This window comes from Geospiza fortis, unplaced genomic scaffold (assembly GCF_000277835.1).
Source record: "Geospiza fortis unplaced genomic scaffold, GeoFor_1.0 scaffold95, whole genome shotgun sequence".
NCBI lineage: Eukaryota > Metazoa > Chordata > Aves > Passeriformes > Thraupidae > Geospiza > Geospiza fortis.
Window position 1 is genome coordinate 5,657,725 of NW_005054333.1, and position 25,120 is coordinate 5,682,844.

General features: G+C 37.0%; 2 long non-coding RNA genes across 2 annotated transcripts; both read right to left on the reverse strand.

The window, feature by feature from the left end:
- Positions 1-44: 44 nt before the first annotated feature.
- LOC115947949 lies at positions 45-4,097 on the reverse strand. Its single transcript, XR_004081799.1, has 6 exons — positions 3,943-4,097; positions 3,451-3,594; positions 2,379-2,499; positions 1,986-2,097; positions 1,330-1,364; positions 45-409 (listed from the first exon to the last, which is right to left on the reverse strand). It is a non-coding gene; the product is annotated as an uncharacterized LOC115947949 (long non-coding RNA).
- Positions 4,098-18,696: 14,599 nt separating this feature from the next.
- Positions 18,697-22,859, reverse strand: LOC115947951. Its single transcript, XR_004081801.1, has 3 exons — positions 22,597-22,859; positions 22,119-22,273; positions 18,697-18,872 (listed from the first exon to the last, which is right to left on the reverse strand). It is a non-coding gene; the product is annotated as an uncharacterized LOC115947951 (long non-coding RNA).
- Positions 22,860-25,120: the final 2,261 nt, after the last annotated feature.

Below are 25,120 nucleotides of genomic sequence, written 5' to 3' on the forward strand. Positions count from 1 at the left end.
CGAATCCACCACATCCTGTTGCAGGTGTGAAAGGACTCCCAGAGTATGGAGAGAGCGAATTTGATCCAAACAGAACATACTTTGAAGACATTTGACAATTCTGACATCATGCTATCCCTAAATAATAAGCCACTGCCTCAAGTTGAGCTGGTCATGTAAAAAGCAGTAGAAATCCAGTATGTCAGATAGGAACAAATGACAAAAAAAATCATTGGGACGTCTCACGCCTGCACAAAAAGGAAACAATCTGACAGCTCTCATTTCCTGCTTGTTGCAGAACTACACTTTGGAACAGTTTGTAATCATACTGGAAATTTTACCTCTGCTGCAGAGCTTCAGAGCTTTCATACACCTTTGTCTTTCTCATAGCTTCCATCACATTTTCTTTATTTGTTATGTCAGTCACCAACTGTTGTACAGAAAGAAAGGGAGCTATTTCAACTCTCAAATTTATTTTTTTCACCTTCATATAGTTTACTAAACTGGGACAAGAAAACATGGGGAAAAGGAAGAATACACCTCATCAGCTTGTTTTAAGTTCTATTTCTTAGATGGAAAAAGAAAAAAATTAAAGCAACAAGCACCTATTTTGACAGTGTTTAGACTGAATATGAAGGAAAGGTAAAATGAACAGAGAGAACTGCAGATATCACTGGTGATACCTTAAAACTCTTCAACAAGATAAAAATGACAGATTTTAGCAGACTTATTAACTTAGAGAATTTCTGCTCATTCAAGGTCAACGCTTTTTTCAATATGCACCATGAAGAAACTTATGCATGTTAAACACCACAAATAATTTCATTGCTCTTAACAGGTTCTCAACTTCTACAAAAAAATATACTGTTTAGCATATAGTGAAACATGCTGTTGTCAATGTTTCTAAATTGCAGATTTAAACAATTAGAAATATATTGAAATTTCAAGCACAGAATTTCCCTATGGAATATTATCCTATACTAGATTTTCAGAATTGTACAGGATGAGGACTTTCCCTAGATCTGTGGATTGAATTACAGGTATATTGGCAACACAAAATTATCATCTTTACTGTGCAAGGGTTCAGTGACTTTTTTGGTCAGAATGAAGAATTAATATAATGCCTTGTGTCAGTTCAAGTGTTTATGTTGATTGTTGTGATTACCTTTAGCCATTAATAAATAACAGACCTTAAACTTATATTTCTACCATCACTTTCCTAAATGATAGGGACTTTGCAGAACAGATTTCTGCACCTCAGCAGTACCGTATCTCTATGAGCCTCCAGGAGGTTAAAAAGCTAACAAAGAGTAAATAAAAGAAGATATTAAAGACATGTGAAGGAATGACCTGCAGATCTTTGTCTCAAATTGTGACACCAGCAGCTTCCAGTCCATGTGAAAGGAAAACAAGGCAGATAATTACTCTGATGAAGAAACCATATGCGTTGAAATTCCATCCAAATGGAAATGACAAAATCTGCCATGTTTAATTTACTTTGCCAGCCTTTCATTTATTCAATGAAATATACCACAAATTTACTTTTCAGATTCACTTGCATCTGAAACTAGAAAAGCAAACAAACAAAACAAAAAAAACCCCAGAAAAACTGCACAAATCAAAATTATTTATCAAACAGAGGAACTAAAGCTGACAAGAGCTTAACAAATTCTCCTGTAGTTGTTATTTTTGTATATCATAAGAGAAGACATCATTAAACAGTGAAAATGGACAGCATATTATTAAAAGATTTTCAAAAAATTGAAGGAATTACAAGCTTAGAAAATTGTTATTCTTAAGTCCTACATGGAGACAGGAATGTTTTTAGGATATGTATAGTTACACAGCATAAATGTAAATTCTCAGTACTAACATCTGGAGAAAATATATATCTGCAATAAAGATTCAGGAAGAAAAAGTTTCAACTTGCCAAGTACATCAAGGGAGTGAATAATATTGATACAATAATAATATTTCTAATAATTGAATTCTTATTTGATTTTTACCTAAAATTTCAAGCAGGTGCTCATTCGACTTTAATAAAGGATTTTCTATTCTTTTATGCTTTTGGTAAGAAAATTCCATGGCAGTCCATGTTTGGCTGATTTCTTCCAAAGTCTGGGAATAATAAGAGCAATAATAACATCTGTCTATGTATATATCATATTTCATACTGGGAATTGAGGAATTTAATTAAATTATATGTAATTCACAGTGATGGTAAACTATACTAGAGACAAGAAGTTCATTTTGCTAGGCTGTGAATTTTGATACCTAGAGAAGTCACATGAAAATATTCAGTTCTATGATTAATTTCTTGAAATAAGACCTAAACAAACAAATAGTTTGCTACATACTATTTTGCAAAAACAGAAGGGGAAAAAAAGTACATCTCTCACCTTTTCAGTACTCAACTCTTGCACAGCATTGAGAAACACACTTTGGACTTCATCTTCTATCTTTATGAAACTGGAGTCCCAGAAGGTCTGAGAAGGTCTTCTGCTACTGAAAGCCTGACCTCTAAAGAAAAGAGAGAGCAGGAAGAAAATCAGGTCAATGAAAAAGTCCAACATAAGCATATAACAAAGTGTTCAAATATAATCCAACTTAAAATCACAATTAAATAAATTTAACACACTGTAGACACCAGATACACTCTCAGATTTGCCACCAAAGTGTGGACTTGATGAGCCTAACAGAAATATTTCTTGGTGTGGTTTCAGGTTTGCGGGGTTTTTTTTGCTTTGTTTTGACTTGTACTCAGGTGTTCTCTACTTTTTAACACTGAAGGTAAGTTTATTTGCACAGCTGCCATTGAAGCTGATGTAAGATACAGACTCAGTATCTGAGACTAGAAACCTCAGGGAATGATGCAGATATTTGCACTATTTTCTTGCTACTTGGTAAGATTAATGAAATTCAATTAAAAAACCTTAAAATTTTTATCAATGATTTGAAAAGATGGCATTAAGTTATTTTTTCATTTTCTTTTTGTTGAATCACAATTTTGTGCTAATACTGTTAGGACCTTCCTGCATTAAAAAGAAGTTTAAATATGCTTTTATTAAAACTGTATGTGATTAATCATTGGTATACTGAAGGAACACAGAAAAATTCTGTTACACACTCCGCTACGCTTTCAGATTCACAGTTTTTTAAGCTTAAAAATGAAAAAAAAAAAGGAAATTAGTCTTCAATATTTTTTTTCAAAATGGCTCAAAAGAATTTTATTAAAATTTTGAAAACCAACAACTTCTCCATGTTATAGCCTATGAACCAAAACCACTGAGATTTTTTTGATTTAAAAAAAAAGTATCAGAACTGGGTAAGTGGAGCTGACACTTTTGAAGCAATTTAGGAGAAGGCATCTAGGATGAAATTTGATTTTTCTCTTAAAAGACTAATAAATAGGCATGCAATAAAGACAATTTCTTTCCGAATGAAACAAATATGAAACAAAAAGAAATATACCTGTTAGGTTCAAGACTTTGTATTCAACCGCTGTGCTGTCTGTGAGGCACAGCTGTAGTGTCCTGCAAATAGTCTGGGGAGTCTTTGTTGTTATTTTCACTTTGCACTTCTCTCGTCCCATTGGAATTTTCTTCTGCAGGGCTACTGTCAACAAAACATTGAAATACTTCAAGCAGAAGAAGTGCCTTCCCTTTAAAAATGAACACCTTCCCTGCAGCTCCCAACCCTCTGGAGCTAAGCCTATGAGCAGAGCAGATGAACCTCTGCAAATTCTTCCTGTAAAAGTGATTGTTGTCTGGAGGGGTCTGCCATAAACCCCCACCCTCTTTTTTTTTATTTCCCAAACCACCTCAACTCAGAGAAGCGACAGCATGATTTTACATATAACTCCACAGGGGCTGCAAACCTATTCAGAAAAATAGTTTTAAAGGAAAGCCCCCAAAGCAAAGCATGTTCCAGAACATTCAGCTTGGACAGGAGTAATAAACCCACCGAAACATCCAAGTGGGTGGGAAGAGTGAGGAAGGAGTGGCACTGAGACAGACAAATTGCCGAAATAGATGGCTGTGGAACCTGCCTTGGCAAACCTTCTGAGCTGCGCATCCATCTGTTCCACATTAATCTCTCTCCACTGGGTTTCAGTCCAATCACCAATGCTGCTCTGAAACAGAAAGTACAGATAAAAGCATCAACAACATTTGGTGAAGACAAGCTTCTGCCACAAACCAGATAAATGGATGCAGGGGCAAGCCCATCCTACAGCAAGAGTTCATGGGCCAAAATTTTTTCCTACACCACCATTACTTTTCAGACACATAATAATCCATCTTCTCTAAATTCAACTCAAAGACCAAACATATTAACAGTTTCATGTTTCAGTATCTGATAAAATAATACGTGCACAACTTTCTTGTGCTATTAGACTCACACCCATACACACAGGTAACATACAAGTGCACCTGGGAGATTTTGGGAAGATGCCCTGCAAATCTTCCTGGGGGTGCTACCAACAAAATTACAGACTTAAGACCTAGTACATGTATTTTTAACCTTTCCTATGAAAGGCAGGATCTTGAGGGAAACAGAACTTTGCAAGACTGATTCCCCATACAGATCTGTACACTGACTTTTCTGGACTCTTGCTTCTAGATTTGTAGAGCTTTCTAATGTACAGTTCTGAGTTCTGGATTTCTGAATTTTTACTCAGTTACTTAAACTAATCAAGCAAGTTCTGGGTATTCAGAAAGCCCTAAAGGAAACGACAAAGTTTGTTTTGCTTTGGGATTATCTTGAAATTGGTTGACTTGGGAGCAGACATATTTTCACTCTGGGTATCCTAAAACATAGCAACTATTATTTCAAAAACAAAAGGAATAGTAAAATCCTCAGTATTTAACTTTTTAAAATCAAAACTATAGCACCTCTAGGATCAAATTAAAAATATAACATTAAAATATAGTCTAAATTCATAAGTAATTTGTAAGTAATTTTAAGAAAATTCTTACATTAATATAAACATGAATATCCCACACTTTCTTGAGAAATTGCACTTTTCAACATTGTTTCATGTGCTTGTAGCCTGGAATAGATACTTCAAACAGTTCTGTAGACAGATTCCCACATTAGAAACATTTCTTTTTCCAGCATCTCAAACTCTTGATTTGCTGGAAGAGGGAAGGAGCACTCAAGGTACAGTTGTAGGGTATACTGAGCTTACTTCACCTGTCAGTGAAATCTGTGGATCCTGCATATATGATTCAAGATAAGAAAAGCTGAGAGAATTATGGCAAAGAGGCTACAAAGCCACATTTGCATTGCCTCTGAAAGCACCCAAAAGCCTACAAATGATTCTGCATTGAAACCACAAAAGAAAAGCTGCATATAAAGAAGTTAATTTATATTCTTGCATTCTTTAACTTATTAAACCACTTCTGCTTAAAGTTGTATAAATGTTAACAAAGTCCCCTCATGAGGTTTTAAAAAAAAGCCACTTAATAGTCCACTTTAGGCTATTCTACTCAAGAGAACATTATGCTGTGTAAAGGAACATGAGAAAGTATTCAGAACTTTAAAATTTTTTTTGGTAAGCATATGCAACACTGGAAGAGAAACAAGAAACCTGAATTTGGTGGCACTAGAATTATAACAGCATCTTGAAAAAAAAAATCCCCAAACCACAAATAAAATTCCCCAAAACACCAGTAAAACAAAACACCCTCCAAAACAATCCCGCAAAAAACCCAAAAACAAACAAAAAAACCTCAGCAAAAACCCAACTCACAAATATTTTAATGTGTACATTGAAATACCATTAACTTTTGTGCTGAAATATTACAAGCAAATATGTTTTTCTGAGAATCCTCATCACCTTATTGAGATGAACATATGGATTTTCTACACCAAATGGAAAGGGAGCTTCCCTTTTAAATCTTTCTCTGAATCCCATCTGCTTACCCATGAAGAACAGGTAGTGACATTTGTCACTGATTATGCTTGTTCTTATTAAGAAAAGCAGAGACAAAAAGGGCTGATCCCAGAATTCAACATATGTCAAGTAAAGTGCATTTTCTTCTGATTAACTGCAATGTCAGATGCCTGAAGAGGAATTAATTTGTGCTATACTGACAGAGCTGTATTTTTAATATTCTATTCTTTGGGCAATTCCTATTTAACAGAGTAACATTTTCTTTAAACAAAAAAAAAAATCACACATGGTAGAAATACACCAGTAAGATCTGTATATTAACAGTGAGAATATTCCTGCATCTACTCATAAATAAGAAATTAGAGTGGATGAATTATTTAACCAAAACTATATGTCATAGCTTTTACTAGAATTTCTTAGAATTCATTTCATGGATCACTGGTAATTATTAACTATTTGAACTTAACATACTCAGTTATTTTAGGTATAATCACATAAAACTTAATTTTAATTATGTTGGGAATCTTCCACACAGCAAAACAGAGAGTTCTACTCCTGCTGCTATACCCATTTTCAAATATGTAAAGATAACCTGGAAGTAGCTTTCTCATTCCACTAATCTCCCCCAAAAACACCATTCAGTAAACCATGTGGAAAAAAATTCTATCAGGATGAAAAATATACCTTGTCATGTGGTTTTTGTCCATATCAAAAGTACAAAAAAGGGAAGCTCAAATCTGAATCACTTCAGAGTAACTAGAAAATCAGCTAAAGGTACACATCAAAAAATCCTACCAAAAATATTAGACCAGATGGGCACAGAAATAGAAATTTCACCGTAGACTGGCAGTGCAAGTCCCAAAACAGACCAAATAAAGGTTTCTCATTTCTCATATGCAGATGCTGCTCTTAAAACAATGGTTTAATAAGTCCTTCTTTTAGTGTCAGTAGGAAACACTACAGCTGTAATGTTTTCCATCTATTCCTCTCACCAGATTTTTTTCATTCAGAAAAATTACACTTGCCACTCACAAAAATTATAAATGGGAGGGGGTGTGGGACAGAATACATAGAGAAAAAGATGGCTGAGGATGTCTGTAAGACAGCACCACCTGACAGCCATCAAATTCTACCATTTGAAAACATATCTGAACAGTCCCAAATGCCTGTGATATGGAAGGCAAGGGAAGTTTAGATTGGATATTAGGAAAAATTTCTTCACTGAAAGGGCTGTCAAGCATCAGAACATACTGTTCAGGGAAGTGGTAGAGTCACCATCCCTGGAATATTTAAAAGGCACATAGATGTGGCAGTTAGGGACATGGTTTTTTGGTGGACCTGGAAGTGCTGGGTTTAAAGTTGTATTTGATGAGGTTAGGGGTCTTTTCCAACCTGAATAATTGCATTATTCTATAAAAACAGGCTTAAGACTCTAAGTTTCATTCATACCCTAGAAGATTACTGTCATTTTTTGACTGTGAAATCAAAGACAAACATCAGTTACATATTTAGTTACTGTTCTAAGTGCACACCTTAGGATCAAAATTCACCATCAGGAGTGAGTTTTGAGGATTATACCTAGTTAGTTTGGTTTAAATTAAACTGACCAATTTAATCCACCTGAACATTCCGCTTACTGTAGGTCTGATTTTCATACTGCTCGAGAGATTTCAACTTCTCCATGTATTTCTGAGAAATAAAGGTATTTTCTGGACTTTCTTAGAAGGACTTTCTAAGTGGACTTTCTGCAAGGCAAAAACCCACACCTAATCAGGTTTTTTTTCCCTTTACTGATGAACAAATGCTGGTGGAAAGTTTTAATTTCTCCCTCCTTGCATGCTATTAGCTATGTCAGTTTTCAATGTTGGGCTTGGTACTACACAATAATTTAATTCATGTGTGTCTAAAGCTCTCACATGAGCTTCCATCCTCTGTTCTCCCAGTTGAAAGCATGTTTGCTTAGGATCAGGACAAGAGGAACGGACAGAGCACAATTTTCAAATAACTTGGATGTTTAGGTCCCCCATAAGTATCTTTGAAAGTCTTGTCCTCATACAAGAATAAAACTCTTTATGGACTCCAATGAAAAGTAGGACCAAAATGTCTGTACTTGTTCTTTCAGTTCTTTAGAACATTTCAGTTTTCCCAAAGTAACCAGCATATTTTTGTTAATGATTTAATTATAACCTCCTCCTCTTCCCCCCACTTATTAGAATATAAATTAAGGTATTATGAACGAGCAGGAAAATGCACTTTTATTTTTGCATTGTTCAATACCTTTTTAATGTGTTCATCATGTTCGTTTGCAGTTATCTAGTTCTTCACTAAACAATTGCAGTGAAATATTGCAATTTGGGCTAATTATCTTCTCAGACAGGGTTTTTTTTAGAAAGCTTCCAAGATGGTTGAAAGCTTGAAACGAAAATAAAAAGAGAAAAAACCCAAACAGCAGATAAGGCAGCAGAGTTCTCTTTTTGTAATAATCTCAACATGAAATCTCATCCAAAAGATTTCTGAAGTGCAGAGACTGGCACTGAACCAAGCTGTACTGTTGGTATGTGTCATGTGCTTACCAACAAACCACATATTTCTAAATATGCTCTTAAATTGTCCCCAACAGATGAATTTTAGAATGCTAAAGAATTACAGATTAGCTCAGATCCTAAAAAGTATGGAACTAGGCTTTCCAGATCTAGACATATACCCCACACTCTTGATACTTTCTAAATCACAGAATGACAGAATATTCTGAGTTGGAAGGGATGCAAGGATCGAGTTCACCTCCTAAGTGAAATTCTATCCTGTACTTTTCTCATTTGTTTGTTTTCTCCCCTTTTTTTCCCTCAGAGGTATTCTCTCTCATAAGTCACTAGGCTCTTCCTCCTGAGTCTCATAAAAATTCCAAGTCTTACTTGTAAGTTAATGTTTTCTAGAGAAGAAAAAAACACCTACTCCTGTAAAAGCTGACCAAACAAGTGGCAAGCAGAGGTGATTTCTTTAAGTTGCCTTCCACTCTCATTGGTATGTGCAAAGTTAAGACAAGTTATCAGTTTCTTGAAAGAGTAGATGTAACAATGTATGCATTGTCTGAAATCAGTGAGAAAACAAGTTTGGAAAGAAACAGGGTAAACATTAAATGCAAGACACTCACTTAATTGCTAACAATGCCAGAAGGGTCTACCTAAGGAAAATTAATTTATTCAAAATTAGTAGCTAAATATTCATTATTATTGCCTTATACCCACAACTAATTTACAATACTCTGCCACAGTTTGAGTGTAATACAGTGTCATAGAAATGTACATCTAAATGTACAGTGATTTCAAGAGTAATTAGACCATGTTCCTGCTCCAAGAAGAGGTTTGCTATACCTATGCAATTTGCAAAAAGGTTTTTCTAGCTCTCCCTGAAGATTTTTCAGTAATGAAGAGCCTGTCACCTCCTCTGGCAATCTGTTCTAGCAATTCATTATGCTTGGCATAAAGTGGTTTTCTCAGTCATCATACTTGAACTTTATACACTTTAAATTAAGTTCAGTATGTTCTGGGTGTAGAGAATAGACTATTTCCTTCCTGTATGCAGAAATCTCTATTGTATTTGAAGATTTATGCCTCTTCTCTCTCCTCTTCTTCAGCCTCAATGACTATCAACAGATTCTTTTTCCTGAAGTGTAATGTCTGAGCACAATACTCCACTAGATACTTCAACAAGGCCGATTGAAATGCGAGATTTCACATTCTTGTGCCTTTCAGGACAACCACTCATTTAAACATTTACATACTTACCTCTTTCTTAATAACATGACTTCACTTACTTGTGTTTAACATATGACAATGCCTAAATCATATTAAAGAACTGTTTCTAATCAGTTCTTTCCTATCTTAAGTTTTCATTATTCCTGTGTAAGAATAACACATGCTCCAACTACCCAGGTTACCTGTGTGCTACACTGGATGGAGAGCCTGGACACACTTGCCATCCATGGATTATCTGGGCCTCATGCAGACAAATGCAAAATACAATAAGTTAGTGAGCTGAAAATCTGTTTCTTTGAGCTGCATTTTAGATCTGGCTTTAGCTATGGGTTAACTTCTGGAAGGAGCCTGCAGTCATAGCTAAAGCAAGAATAGAATCATAGAACACAGTTTGATTTCCAGCTGCAATATATATGTCAGTATTTCAAGGCATTCAAATCACAAATAGCTTAACTAAAACCGTAATTTAAGCAATGCACAAAACTATCTTCCTAATTATAAATAAACAGTTTCATGTATATGGGTACTGGCTTTGAACACAGATTCTAAACTAGAACAGTCATGAAATCCTACAGAAAACGGAGGCAACACATCTGTCAATATCCAGTGTTTTGGCTTTAAAATCAGTATAATCATCTTCAAACTCCTGTATTGTTAAAAAAAAAGGGAGAAAAAAGTATAAAATCCGTGTTTTTCCAGTGACAGAAAAATCTGATGGATGGCATATGGTAGTGTTAAACACATAGCCCGCCTCTGCCACTGAACACATTTCTGAGATTTTTCAGTGCTTTTTTAACCAACAAGCAATGATTGATACTACTAACAGTGATAGTTGTTTTGGGGGTTTTTTAAACAGAAACAGTTAGCAGCTAAAGCATTTTCTGAGAAATACAGATTGATTTTGAATAACAGTTTAAGCTATAATGCAAGTGTACCACTGCAAAATCAATACATGTGTGTACTAGGGACACCTTTGTTTAAGAAGCATAGTAAGAGGGATAGGCATCTACATTGCCCCTTACTTTGATACTGTTTCATCCTTTTAACCCTCCTGTTAAATAAAGATCTTCTCATCAGGTTTTTACAAGACCAAATTATGCCTATCTAGTATCATTAAGAAGGTTATTATGCACATCAGACTTCAGCTACTCAAATACTTGAAGTCAACTAAGTAAACAGTATTTTTGACTCTGAATCATTGTTACATTTAATTAGGTAATCTTAATGCATGGCTACCATATGTATCAGGCAACAGAACAAGTCATTTTCTACAGCACAGATGTACTTTATTAATACTCAAGGTAATTAACCATGTTCACAGATGAGGATTTTTGGAAAAATAATAGCAGGGTAGAAATTAGAGGTGCATACTAATGCAAGTCCATGTTGGCTCTAAAAGGAGAGCTCCAGCATCTTCTCCTTTTTTCCATTAGCAATAGGAACAGCAACATGCAATATGTACATGTAAAGCTACACTTGTTACTTTGTTAAATATGTTAAACATCTGAGAATTTTTTTTCTTTGCAACTTGTCTGGATCTCTTTTCGGTTGCAAGCCACTTGAAAAATAAATAAACAAACAAATAGAAGTATTAGTAGCCACGGTGGACATTTAAATAAAAACCCAGCATCTCTGAATAGGCATATCAAATTAACTTGTTTAGTTAAGAATCTTCTTCCTTTATAACTCCATCCGTCCCTCAACTAACATCAATTTTGTTTGTTTGAGGTTTTTTTGAATTCACAGCACAAGCCTACTCATGTACACAAAACCCATGACAGGATGAACTACTGCACTTCTCCAAGGCAAATAAAGGAATTTAGGTATAGTTCTGTGGCTAAATTACAATATATTCTCTTTTAGGGGTGCACACATTTAACACATCAAGAATCCATTTAAGACAGTAAGTCTGAGAAGACCTGATTTATGTCCTGAAAGCTATGCATCCTTTGATCCTCTTTGGGATCCGACCCCCCCAGTCACACCACAAACCAGATCATTACTCTGTTCAGGTTTTCAGGCAATTCCATTCACATTTTAGCCAAACACATTCCTGCCTATCCAGAAGCATGTAAGGCTTGTTCTGGAAATATGTGGACACTATTCATATATCATGCACTTAACAGCATGAACCTTCAAGCTTCTGACAAATAAATTAACTGTAAAATGACAGCTGTTGTCTGATAAAGATCTGGATTAGGATTGTAAAACCCAAAGGCAAATAGTTTCTGAGGAACCTGGAAAATAAATATTTTAGTGGTGACAGTAAAACCAGCGCAGTAATTGGTGCTTGGTATTTCACCTGTACCTCTTCTGTCAACACTTAGACCTGCATGCATGAGGAAGAATGGCTCAAACTTGAAAACTAATATTCATTGACTGTGCTTTACCTGGCAATAATCTGGAAAGTCAGCAAATTTACAATGCAGAATGCTCATTCAGAACTGTGCTAAAGGGCTGCTTTTGTCCTGAGTAAGTCAAGTCACTAAGGAAGTACTCATCATCTCAAAAATTGATCAAATCCAAACCCTCTTACAGTTTACATCTGGCCAAATTGCTGTACCCTACAGAGCAGCTTAAAACTGATTTTCAAGCATGTCACCAAATTTATGTTTATATACTGAGCATGCAGGGAATCCTCCAGAGGTAAAGGCAAGACTGGGTAAGCTACACACAGACCTCAGGAGGGGTGTTTGGATCCACATCTGCCACAAACAAGGCTGGTTCAGAGCTTCCTGGTGCTTCAGAAGGGAGAAAAAAGGCAGCAGTAGGTCACTGCTGCCATTCACTTCTCCTTTCTGAGGCAGCTTTGTGCAGGGATCCGCAGGGATTTACTGTGAATCACAAGGGATTTTATCAGGAGCAATGAAATTCAGAAGTACAGTAGAGTGAGTCCTGACCCTGAGACATGGAAAGCTCTGCCATGGATTTGAAAGAAGCACCGGGATTTTTGTAGAAAGGCATTAACAACTTTACAAGGCTTCTGCATGAACTAGGCATGTGCCATTCATTTAGTTTAGACCTCGTTTATAACCATTTAGACCGTTTATAACCATTTCTCTGGTTATAAACCAGAGAAATGGTTTATAAAAGAGATTTAGTGAAAAAAAGAACCTAGATTAATATATATACTTGCAAAAAAGATCAGTGTATGCACACAGAGAATATACTTCCTACCCAATCTAATGGAACAGTAAATCTCTATATTCTGCTAATCCTTTTCTTATAAGTATCATTATTATATGTTTTATCAAATTATTCTTGTTATTTATCATTTTAACAACTTTAATATTTGGGTCTGCTCCCAAATTTTGCCTGTTTAAATAATATCTTACCAAAAAAAAGCATTCCTCACACATGCAGCAATCTCTCTCCTTAGCACACTGCCAAAATTGCCACAGAGCAGATCCAAGCTCCTGGAGACCAGCAAAGCTTGCAGCCCACCTTCCAATAGTCTGCATCTGGGCAAACCCAGCAGCCTCGTGGGTACACAGGTGCCAGGAGCACAGGGAAATGGCAGGGACACAGCTAGGAGAATCCCCTTCTGGATCAGGATAGTAAGAAGAGAGCATCCCAGGGCACCCATTACATCTGCACCTGGAGCTGGACACACCTGGGCTTCACCAGCCCCCACTTCAAGGGGAATTTAATCAATATCTCCCTGCTCCACAAAGCTGCAGGGTAAAAATGAAGGACAGAATTTGGCTGCCCTCCTGCCAGCTAAGTGCTCTAGCCAGCAGGCAGTAAAGCCAACTACATAATATGATAGAGTACTTCTTTATTGGAATTTATGTTAGAAGGGGATTAAATCCTTCCAAAAACCTAGTTTTACAAGTTCACAAATATTTATACAATGAACCAACACCAAAATTTTGAAAATTACAAGAAAAGGTGTCTAAAAAAGTACAGTAATAAATATTCTGTTTTATTTTAAAGATATACCATGACTGCTGGTAAGTATAGTGTTAGGAATTATTTTAGCTTTTATTGTAAGACACTTCTATAAATCAATATTTTAAAAACATTCTCTATCTTTTGAGTAGATTCAACTGATTTTGTATCTGCACCAGAACTGCATGTAAATTGCATCCTAACACTCAGGAAAAAAGGCTTACAGAACTGACAGTTCTGTATATTATATGTGAAAAATTGACCTTTTTTTCTTTAATTTTGGACAATGTTGCTGGGGTATTTTGTTTCACTTTATCCAAATTTATTTTATTCACTTAAATTTAGTTTATCCACTAAAAATCTTTGGCGAAAGCCATCTGAATGTGTCTCTACATATGACACTTCTAAATAATTTACCTGATCAAGAAAATGCATCCAGAAATCTAACCTTAAGAAAATTAATTTCTGTTTTAAAGAAGAAACTGTACCCAGCTGTGTTACCTCATGCCTCTCTAGTTCAATTCAGTGCTATAACATTCCCAGAGTCACAACTCCAAGTTTACAGATGCTTTTGAACTAAGGAAATAATAATACCCTGTGTACAGGGTACAATGTTAACATATTGCTGTAATCTAAAGGATCGCATATTCTCTTTCTGAAGAGCTTTCCAGAAACTATTCAGTAATTCTGCTCACTTTAACTACACCTGTCAAGTCCACAAAAACCAATTTTTCCAGCTTTTGAAATTGCAACATAATAATGGAAATTTCCTCGGTCAAATTAATAAAAATTAATTAATGTCTACAAAAAACTCAGTAACAAACCTGTGTTTGAGATGGTCTTTGCAATTTGGTCTTTTCCCTTCTGCTTTGACAGAATGAGCAGTTAAGCCTGTGCAATGTTAAATAATTTCTATGAAGGAAAAGGTGAAAGAGCAACAGATATTTCCAGCAAGGGTTCATCCTGGCTGATTCACTGCCAGGATGAAAACACAAGTGGAAATTAATTGTCCCATGCAGCACACACATTTAACTCCATTTCAACTTCAGCAGATTGAGTTAAAAAAGACCTAGATGAAAAAGAGCAAGCAGTCCTGAATGTGTACTTTCATGCCTAAACACATGGTTTATTATAGTAACAGAAAATGTTGTTATGAAAATTAAACTTAAATTTTTCCCAGAGGAATACAATTGAACACACTTTAGCCTCTTTAGTAACACGTGCCAAATTAATTTCTATGGTCTCTGATTTCACTCGAATGAAGTAATTGTTTTATGCCCCAAAGGGATGAAAATAATTTTTCCCTTGTATGTTTAGAAATCAGAACAGTTATTCTTCCTAGGAGCAAACCAGTCATGAGTTCCCCAAGCAGACCCCAGGTCACTGCAGACCCCTTGTCTCACCACTGTCATCTACAGACTTCTGTCAGCCCTGGCACGGGGCAGGGCTCTCTGTGGCCCCCCTGACTGCTGAGAACCAGCAAGAGCTCCTTCACGTGCAACGGCTGTGCATGACATCTCTGATGGGCACAAGATGCCACCTTTGTAAAACTGCTGGCAAAGGATGCTCTTCCCAATACCTTCAGCTCCCCCTCACCAAAAGAACCTCAACCTGTTCTCATGACAGTCAGCCAAGATCCGACATATTCACCCCAAATCCCTTTCACAGATCGTGCTGGTGGGCACTGTCAGACGCTGTAAGATTGGATTTCTTGCTCTCAGAGAGTAATTAAAGGGGTGGGATGGAGCAGCACACTGTCTCAATAATTGCAGAGGTAAAGAACATAATTTTCCAACTCAGATCCCAAAAGTGAGCCTCACATTTTCTGGAAGGGCATGGGTCCAGAGGAGGGCCACAAAGATGCTTAGAGGGATGGAGCACCTCTGCTCTGAGAAGAGGCTGAGAGAATTGGGATTGTTCAGGCTGGAGAAGAGAAAGCTCTGAGGACATGTTACAACAGCCTTTCAGTACTTAATGGGGACTTACAAGAAAGATATGGACAAACTTTTTAGCAGGGCTTGTTGCTACAGGAAAAGGGAAAATAGTTTTACACTAAAAGAGAGTAGACTTAGACTGAGTATTAGGAAAAAGGTTTTTTTAGTATAAGGGTGGTGAGACACTGGAACAGATTGTCCAAAGAAGGTGGGGATGCCCCATCCCTGGAAATGCTCAAGACCAGGTTGCATGGGGCTCTGAGCAACCTGGTCTAGTTGAAGATGTCCCTGCTCATCACAGGAGAATTGGACAAGGTGACCTTCAAAGTTCCATTCAAACTCAAACTATTCTATGATTCTGTAATTCTAATCAACTGCCAGTCCTGTCTCCTTCTACAACTGCTTCCAGTTTCAGTAAAGAACAATAAAAAAGCCCCAGGAGCAGGAACCAAAAACTATGGCTGCTCCCATCCTACAGAGCTGACTAACCACAATAATAGACAAATATTCTGCACTTCTTTCCTGACCTCAGCTTTTTCATTTTCCCTTGCTTAAAAGCAGAGATTTAAAAAGAGAAATGAAGGGTGTTTTGTCTCATCCAAGGACTAGCCAGAAACACTACATATTTATAGCTATAAATAGATGAGTCCTTAGTTCTTAGAGGCAGGTGCCATGCTCAGGAGAAATTTCAAGCCATGGGCTGCATGTGGAGACCAGCACTGTACTAAGGCAGCTTCCAAAACCCTAAGAAGCAGTGGATTTAGGAATCACCTTTGCAATTCCTCATAATGCTATTACTAGTCTGCTTCTTGCACAGCATGTGACATTCTCTTCCTGTTCAACACTCTTACCTCTCCTCAGTGCACTGTGATTTTGTGTTCTGGATATTAGAAACCTGACCCTTGCTGTCTGCATGGCTGAGAATAGCCCATATTTCTCAGATACTGTATTCATCCAGCAGCAGAGATAATAAGCAATACCTCAGTCTTCAGTGAGCTTTTAGGGAACATATCAAGTCTGGAAAACAACATCTCAAATGTGAAATCCCACGGTTTAAATTCCTTTGCATAGGCGAAGTAACTCTCCAACATGTTTCTGTGATTAAAGAATAAATCCTTAAAGCTTTTTAAGGTAGTTTTGGCTGTTTTCACATACTCTAATGCTTCTTCAGTTTCTTTAAAAAGATTTTTGGTGAAAGATACAATCTAGACTAGAATGTAAATAAATGAACCACAGAAAAAAAATTAAAAGTTACTTTCCAAAATGTAGTCATGACATCAGTCATAAAGTCACTTTTCAATTTATATACAAACACAAACCCCAACATGTATTATATTTTAAAACTTTCATCTCTAATGATTCGAGTTTTATAATTATCTCATAATGCAATGCTTACTTTTGAGGTGCTCCCAGAGCACCTCAACCTCAACCTGCCTGGCTAGACTGACTCTTAGGTAGGTATCACCTTCTGTATGCACAGTGGACATTCAGAAAATAACACAGTAAAGAGAGTTCCTTCCTCTCAGTAAAAGTGACATGGAAAATTTATTTACCCGTTTGACATCACACTGACATAGGTTTTGGGTCCTAATTCTCCTGTGGCACATATTGTGCCAACAAATACAGAAACGGCAAATGAGTTCTCTTAGACTTCATCATTTAGTAAACTTGCAGAAGAGGGCTTCCCCAACTCCAGAATCAAACATAGCACACATGCATATATAATGTGTAATTCTCCTACTTCCTGACCAACAAAATACTCCAGAACAGTGAACTCTACACAATGTCTTTTCTTGCCAGCATCTAGAAGTGCTCACGCCCCCAGCAGTCCACTTGGTTTCAGTGGAAGTATGGGGAAAGCTCATTGACCACAAAAAATGCCTCAAGGCAGGTCATTCACAGCTTGTTTGCAAAGCCCATATTTTCTTGGCTTGTGCAGCTCTTTCCAGCATTTTGAAATTCACAAACAGAAATGCCTATTAAGATATGTGATAAGAAAAGAGGCAGCAAACTTATATCAACAATGCAAAGTAAGGAGCAGCAACCGATCCTGGAAAGATTATATATCTTCTAGAGAATTTGTTTCTACACAAGAAGCATATTTTGTATTTAACTGCACCGTGCCTGTATGTCTGATGGCTGACAACTATTTATTCATCTTATCTTCAATTTAATAATCTAAAACCAGTTGGAAGTATCTGTAATGTAATTTTAGTGTTTATTGAGCAGGTAAAAGACAGATTACGTCCGTGTCTTTTTTAATAGTGTCCTGTGTATCAAGTAACATTTATTTGTTAGGTACTTAGGTGGTTTACAACCCTTACTTGAAGCTACCTGAGCAACAAGTAGGTTGTGATTTATGACACACATAAACACAAAGTATACATCTCACTCACTCAACCCTTACCATCTTCTATTTCCTTGAGAACATCCTGAAAAGCTGGGTAACAGCTGCTTTCTTTGTCTTTTAAGATATTAACAAATTTTTTTTTAAATCCAGACAACACTGAAACTATAATTTTACAAATGAGAAGGAAACAATTGAAGATCATGGTTGCCTGTCAAAAATATACAGATTAGAAGTACACTCAGAGAATTGATGAAGAAATATGTCCCAAGCCTACTACCAAATAAAAACTGATAAATGCTGGCTGAAATCCTTGGAAAGGTTAAAAAAGTGGGGAATGAAATGGATTCTTCACAATTCTCACTCACCTGGCATCATGGCATCAAAACACTGTGAATAACAAGCATGGAAAAAGAAGAGGATTAAACACAGCTCCCAACAATTTGGAAAGTAAGTAACCTTGCCTATTATTTTAAATTAGAAAGAGCTATTTTGCTTGTAACAAGTTATGATTGTTATCATTAATCAATATTGTCTGATTCATGGCCAAATTTGGCAGTAATTTCCTGAATATAAACTTTGTTCTCAAACTCATTTTCTCCAGAGTGTTAGAAATGTCGTGGGAAGAAATTTAGAAGAGATGGACAAGAACAACAGAACCCCTTACAGCTGTTTAACCCCTTAACATTAACTTCCTCTTATATTTAACTCAGTCTTTCTTTTGTAATTTATGCATGCCCTGCTTACTTTGGGAAACCACTATAAACTATTTGCAAAAACAAAACAACATAAAGTTGTTTTGGTGCCTCATTTTTCAAAGTGCATAGAGAAAGGCAATCCAAAAGAAAGTTCTCCTTGATGCTTGCAAAAATATCTGAAATCTCTTACTTGTTTATTTTTAAATAAAATGTTGTCTTTTCTTGCTTTCCAGAAGTTCAGGTCAGTTTGGAGGCCTATATGAAGACCATGCAGCAGAAGAAGAGCAGAATCCTTTCTCACAGTGTCAGGAATCTGCTGTGACCACCATTGACTCAACTGCATGCAGCAGTGTCCTGGAATTAGAACCTTGTCTGCAAAATACAAAAACAGCCCCAAATTTCAAAGTGAATACCAACTCATGACAGCACAGAGCCCTTCATCCCCATTCCTATATGTACTTTAAGGATGAATGCCACTGAAATTCAGAATTTAGTTCTGACTAGAATAAGATTTTTCAAAAATCCTGAAGACAGAGCTAAAAGACTGTTTATAAAGACACAGATCATATTTCAGCTGTATTTATTAATCAACACCATGCCCAAACACCTTCTCAAAAATCATTGGCTGAAGATCCTTTGAATGGTTCCTTGCAGTTATTCCAGAAGTGAAAAAATCTGCATTTTACTATTTAATTTCTTAATATTATGAGGTAATTTGTTTTTCTGAATAAACATGAGAGTTAACATAAACATAAAATATTAAATTGATCTTGTTTACAGTATTTTATTACACTTTGGCAGTGTTTACAGATAGAGAAATTAATAATACACAGCAAAGCATTTTAATAAAATATTTATGGAGCATTAAAGCCTACATTCTGTTCCACATGTGATTTTTTTCCCTTTCACTTAAGCCAATTCATCAGTTCTGCCTCAGTTTTAGCTGAGTTTTTAGTACTTACACTACTCTGCCTGGCACATCTGCTTCACTGCCATGGCACAGAGCAGGGAGCTGACCCTGGCCAGAGCCTTCAGATCATTTTTAATTGTGACAGGATTATAAACCTGTACACAGGCACACCCAAACTGAAATCAAATCTTAGGTTTGCTTAAGCTGTGAACACAGCCCACATTATTGCTGTCTCCACAGGTAAGAAAGTCACATCTGAATAATTAGTGTCACTCTTCTTTTTGATGCCATCCTTTGATATTAGTGTTAGTCTCATCAAAAACAATAAGATGCCTTTTACGATATGAGCTTAGTTCACATTAAGTGCTCAAGGCAACAGAGAAGGGCAATCTATTGAAAACACATTTAAATGGTAATTCAAGAGAATATCCCTATTTTGTACCCTGGAAGCATAGCTTCAACTGATTCCAAATTCTCATAACTCTACAGACTGCTTAAGTCTTACCTTTGAAATTAATAAATCCAAAATATAAATTCCTGAAAATTCATATTTCAATATGACAAAATAATTACACTTTAAAAACCACTTATTGAACCAAAACAATTTTTCAGTGTCAAACATAAAAATTGATAAGTAACCTCTGTGTTACATAATTCAGGGAGATGAACCCTTGCTATGAGCTCAGTTTTAGGGCACTGTGCAGCTAAAAATGTGCTGCTACATCCATAATGTGTCCCACTGATTCCTTTCTGTGCTAATGACTTACAAAGAAGAAACTGGAAAATAACACAAAAGGAAGGAATAAGGAAAATAGTGGTGCAAGTCTGCTTTTGCATTAGTTACAAACTCATAGCTTGTTTTGACAGTGAAGACATGAAGAGCACAAGAACAACCTCAGCATAAGTGAGTAACAACTGCAAAGCAACAGGTAAGCAAGTGGGCAGAAAAAACGAGAAGCTAAGATGAAAAACATAGCACTTCTATTTATCTGTTTTAACCATTATCCTGCTCCCAAAATCTAATTTATTAGGGCCTGATAGAGTAACAAACAGCTTCTCCAGCACCTTGATGCTCAGTTTCCATCCTAGCCTGTCCCTGAGCACCAGCAGCTGCTCCAGGACAGCAGAAGTCTTCTCTCCCAGAGCCCATCCTCCCCTCCTAAAGCCTCCTGACATCTGTCATGCTGCTCAGTTCCCATCTCATCCATGAGGAGGGCATGCCTTACCCTGCCTGTGTGCTCCCTGGAGACTCATAAGGCAGACATTAATTTAACAAGTTCATTTGTGGCTTTATGAAGTAATTTATGCTTCCTTAACACAATAAACTCCTTAACCTTCACGGCCTTCATAAATCTGATAGGGTTTGGATTTGCTCCAGTATGGAAAAAAAGAAACAAAAATGTCATTGGGAGGGGTTATTTTTCTGTTTTTGAACACTAAAGCCATGTTATGAGATGTAGCTACTGGATTTAAATACCAAAGTTATTAATTAAATTCCTTTTGTGTATACACTGAACAAGCACTAAATTAATGTCAAAACCTTTTATTTCTCTTTCAGTTTCTCCTTTGCAAAAGGTTGTAAAATATTTTGAAATAAAATTTTAAGTACTTTGTGATTACAAATATTTTGTTTTGATTTGTTTTTTAAAATAACACAAACACATGGAAATTGAAAGTTGTAAGACACAAAGTTTAGCAGGTAATCTGGGAAATTCTGTCTCCCCTTTGCAGAATATGCTAGTTAAGTAAACAGCCATAGTAGTGCTACAGACACCACTTGTGACACCCAAATCTTATATATTCGTGTCCCTAACATCAAACCAAAGAAAAAAGTAATCCCATTCTCATTTGAAGCAGAAACACCTAAGCCAGCTGAATGCCTGTATCAGTTGTCACAAAAATTAGCTTCCTTAATAAATACAGATTTAGCAATGAACTGTGAACTTAGTCGCCAACTTCCTCTTCTCTTTATGCTTGTCATGATTTGCTCTGGGTCTTTTTCTTTTCCCTACTAATCTTTGGAAGAAAACCTTGACCTTTCCAAGCTGCCCAACAGTGGATTTCAGATGCATTCAGGTTGCTGTGCTTGGAATCTTTGTGCTTTGATGTTGATGGGAGTTTTGTCATGGGCTTCAATCAGGAGGAGATTTCCGTCTCGGCAGGGCAGTTGTGGCTCTATCCCTGCCCCTATTCATAACCGCTGCCTCTCAAGATCAAACTGAAAAGATAATGACCAGCCTGAAATCTGAACACTGCTAACAAAGTGCTAGCAGACAAAAAGACTACTTTTCATCTTCCTGTCATTGCCATTGGTACTTATACAAAATATCTGTAATACTGCAGCATAAATGGCACACATTTATTCCCTCATTGAAACTTCATTTTCTTCCATAAAAATGCAGAAGTGATAATTAAAAAACTCAGTGGAAACTGTTTGGCTTCCCTGGTCTTAAATTTGGGTTTTCCCAAATCTGATCTATGGACATGAATCACTACATTCTTCTCCCTCCAACCAAAATTTGGACCTGCATCTGTACATCAGAAAATTTTCCACAGGACTGGAGTATTTACATTTAAAAACATGTTATTTTGATGAGTCAAACCTTCTCAAGATTTTGGAAAAGAAACCCAGAAAGTCAAGATGAGGACCAGAGGCATGACTCGAGGGCAAGAAAGAACAGTACAAAACCTTTAATCCATGATGTTACCTTTTTGGGTGTAAATCCACTGTTGCTATAATGCAGAGTTTCCAAAGCCATTTTAAGTGAAATTTTATTGCAAAGGTAGGAGTCTGGTCTGGTTTGCAGTCTCTCTCTCCTTTCTCTTCAAAGTGTTCATATAGACTCAGTTGAAAAGTTGAAAACTAAATACTTCATGTTAGTCCCAGAACATTTGCAACAAAAAAAAAAATACCCCGAACATTTTGTACCTAGTCCTAATTCTAAGCGCCTTCTACATATTGTTAATAAAGCAAGAGATTTCTAAAGAGCTTTATGACATGCACACTAAAAGAAGATGATTTTCTTTAAGAAAATCTTATGGAGAAATTGTTTTTATAGTTTAATCCTAATAACTCTTATGTGACACATTGTGAAATCTTGTATACAAATCTCTTACGATTTACACTTCAGAAGCAGCACAATTCTAGGAAGACTCATGCAAATTAAATATTCCTTCTCTTATTACCTTCTTATGAGCTTTCCTCCTTTATGAGCTGTAAAAGTCTTTCATCCTGCAGCCTAATAAACTGCTTTTACATCATGTCGTCATCAGAGAGCTGATTGGAGGTGATGATTCCTCATGTGCCCAGCTCTGGTGTGGCAGCTCCACGGGCAGGAGAGGCAGTTAGTCATCACTGCCCACGAGGGAAGTGACTCATGCCTCATCTCTCACCATGATGTGCACTGGACAAGAAGTACCTCACCTTGCACTCTGCTGGGGATGGCTCTGGAGACTTGAGCACAAAGAAGAATATATCTTTCATGCAGTAAGCAATTCAGATGACAGCAGTCACATCCATTATACAAAAGGCAACAGAAAGAAAGGAAGAGTGACATGCTAGACAGAACTAAGCCTCCAGCAACAAGTCACTTCTGATGATTATATTAGAAATGGGATAGCTCCTTTTTTTAAAAGAGTCACTTTCAGAAGAGCTATTTTGGCTGTTGTCTCTGATACCAGTTAAAATATCATTCTCTTTTTATTTTCTTTTTTTTTTCCTGCTTTATCATAACTATTCAGATATAAAAACCTCTTCTATGAAAGCCACTGTGTGCTGGAGAAGTGTTTGAGCCAGCTCCCCAAACTGAAGGTCTTTTCTGCTGTTCTCCATCCTAAGGCACTCTGTGGTGTTCCTCACAGCACAGACAGCTTTCTGCATCACCTCATGTGGCACCCAAATCAAGTGAGATGCGGGTTATTGGTTTGACAATACCGCTGCTGCATTTCTGTTTAGACAGACAAAAGATGAAGAGGGTTCAGCTGCCCATCAGAGCTCTCAACAACTGATGCATAATAGAAGCCAGAACATCAGCACGTTCTGCTTGGACAGAGTGAAGAAAACATGATATGTAAATAGGAAAGTTTCAAATCCAGAAAATGTTTTCCAGAACACCTATACTACACAAACATACATATTCCTTGTTCTTCCTCCTAAACATGCTTTTCCAGCTTCCCCATGGCTATTCACTGACCTTTCCCAAGCCTCTGGGCTTGGAAATACAATCATACACATCATCTTTTGAAAACCATCCCTGGATATGCCATACCACCTTTCATCAGTGCTGCATTTTAATATACATAATTGCATTTAGTCATCTCTGCTCTGCCAAAAATCCATGTAGTTTTATCTTCCAGAGAGCCTTATTGGTAGGTAACAGAGAGAGAATCAGGGTCCTCCTTCCAGATACCAGCAAGTTGCATTTAGGAGATGAGACAAGATTCTCACAGACCTAATTCTGTTCAACTGTATATACTTGATTCCTTAAGTTAGAGGGAACTAGAAAAATATTTGACAGCATAATTTTTATCATAAATTGTGTCTTCATCACCAAAAATAAACTAACTCTTCAGAATCTTTGCCAGGGCTCTGTATTTCATGGCTTGGCAGCTCTGCAAGTTACTGTGAATTTCTCTGCTTGCTCAGAAATACAGAACTGAAATTTTCATTGAATCAAAATGCTTTTAGCCTACCTGAAAGAGTTAGCCATTACTGAGTACAGTCTAAACTGAGTTATGTCTGGGATGATACCAACAAGAAATTGGTTCATTCTGTGACACCAACAAGCATATACAGCATTGACTCCTAAAATGAGGTGGTAGCCCATATACCATACTGAATGGTATAGGATAGAGGGCTGAGAGGGACAGAGACAGCTCCCCAGCAGAGGAGTAATCCCTTAGAGAAGGTCAGCCTGCTTGTGGCATAGGTCAGCAACTGGAGGTAAGAAATAACAGCAATTGCTGCCGTAGCGTAAGCATGACTCCGTTGGTAGAAGGACGGGAGGGAGAAGAGGAGCTGTGCTTTGCACAACTGAAGTGTTCACAGACTTTCCTGTTGGACACTACAGTCATGAAAATAACTCATTTGCTACAAATATTTTAACTGGGACCAAGTTTTATACAGTTCTTGTAGTTCTAGTTCTCAACACAGATGCCACAGAGCCAGTACAGCAGAGAAATCAATGACATTTATCAAAGTAAATGGCAAGATCTTCAGAACCATTCACAGTCAAGGGAGAAGAGGTCAGGAAGAAGATTGACACTGTAAAGCATCAGTATTTCTACCTCTTGGGTTCTATCAGAGTTAAACTAATCTTAAAATGCTTATCCAGTTTACTGGATAAGAGATACAAGTGGAGCCTCACAGTGATGCAAAGAAAAGATGCACCAAGAACTGATTTTTGAACCTGCTCTGCTGGTCAAACCAAGGCTGTGGAATCAGTTCGAGGTTTTGTCCAACCCCCGTTCCCTCAAAAAAACCAATCAAACAACTTTTTTTGTTTCAGACTGACACTATATTCCATCGAGAGACTGCACTCTCACCGCCTTGGTTGCTGGTGGCTCTTCAGGTTTTCAAAATTACAAACCCTTCGGAACTGAAAAGACGAAGCACGACCCCTCTGCATTTCCCCATTACCCACCCCGGGAGATGGGGGGAAGAACGCCCTGAAATTCCCGGCGAAAAGCCCCGATGGGCCGGCAGGAGGCA